The sequence below is a fragment of the Cottoperca gobio genome, chromosome 9, assembly GCF_900634415.1.
Source record: "Cottoperca gobio chromosome 9, fCotGob3.1, whole genome shotgun sequence".
Classification (NCBI taxonomy): domain Eukaryota; kingdom Metazoa; phylum Chordata; class Actinopteri; order Perciformes; family Bovichtidae; genus Cottoperca; species Cottoperca gobio.
This window is the reverse complement of record NC_041363.1, coordinates 13085581-13086344: the sequence shown is the minus strand read 5'-3', so window position 1 is coordinate 13086344 and position 764 is coordinate 13085581.

Here is a 764-nt window from a genome sequence, read left to right as displayed (position 1 = left end):
TCTTGATCCAGAGGTTTCAACCAACAATAGTTTATTTGAGTTCTTCAATCTGGATTTAGAACTTTAGAATTTTAGTTGTTAAAATCCAGTGAATATCTCCCATAGTGTAAGATTTTTGCATCAAATGTCTAAAGCCTCTTGGTTGAACACCAGAAATGACCCAGAATGAGGATTGTTGATTTTGTCCCCCATCATTTACACGAGAATGGCTTTATGAAGGTATCTTTTTTTGATCAGTACAAACAGGAGGAACAATTACAGCGACAAACAAGTGCTTTGAACGCATACAGTATATAGATTGTAAGTAATGTGACAAAGTCCCTGATTTGTAACACTACAACACTAATCCCTTCTTAAGCATGCAAAACCCATATTTTCAATAAATATAAATATACTGCATCTAAACATAACCATATGCCCTGTCTCACCTGGTAACAGGAGAGAAATGGGTAATGCGAACAGCCTTACATGAGCATGAGAGTGGACAGGGTTTGAAAATAGGAGTAATTGTTTAAGCAGTTTAAACAAATTATCTAAACCAACATATGAGGGTGAAACTAAAGGGGAAAGCAAAACTATGAAAATAAGACCCAGATTGTAAGAAAAACATTTTTCTCCGTTTATGTTTTTGGTTTGCCAATCACAGCGCTCTCTCCCCATAACTCAGTTAGGATCCATTACAGTTACTCTACTTAGTTTGAGAGAAGGGTCCTCATGAGGACAAATGTTGTGAGAATTTAAGAAGAATTAAACACAGCAGACAG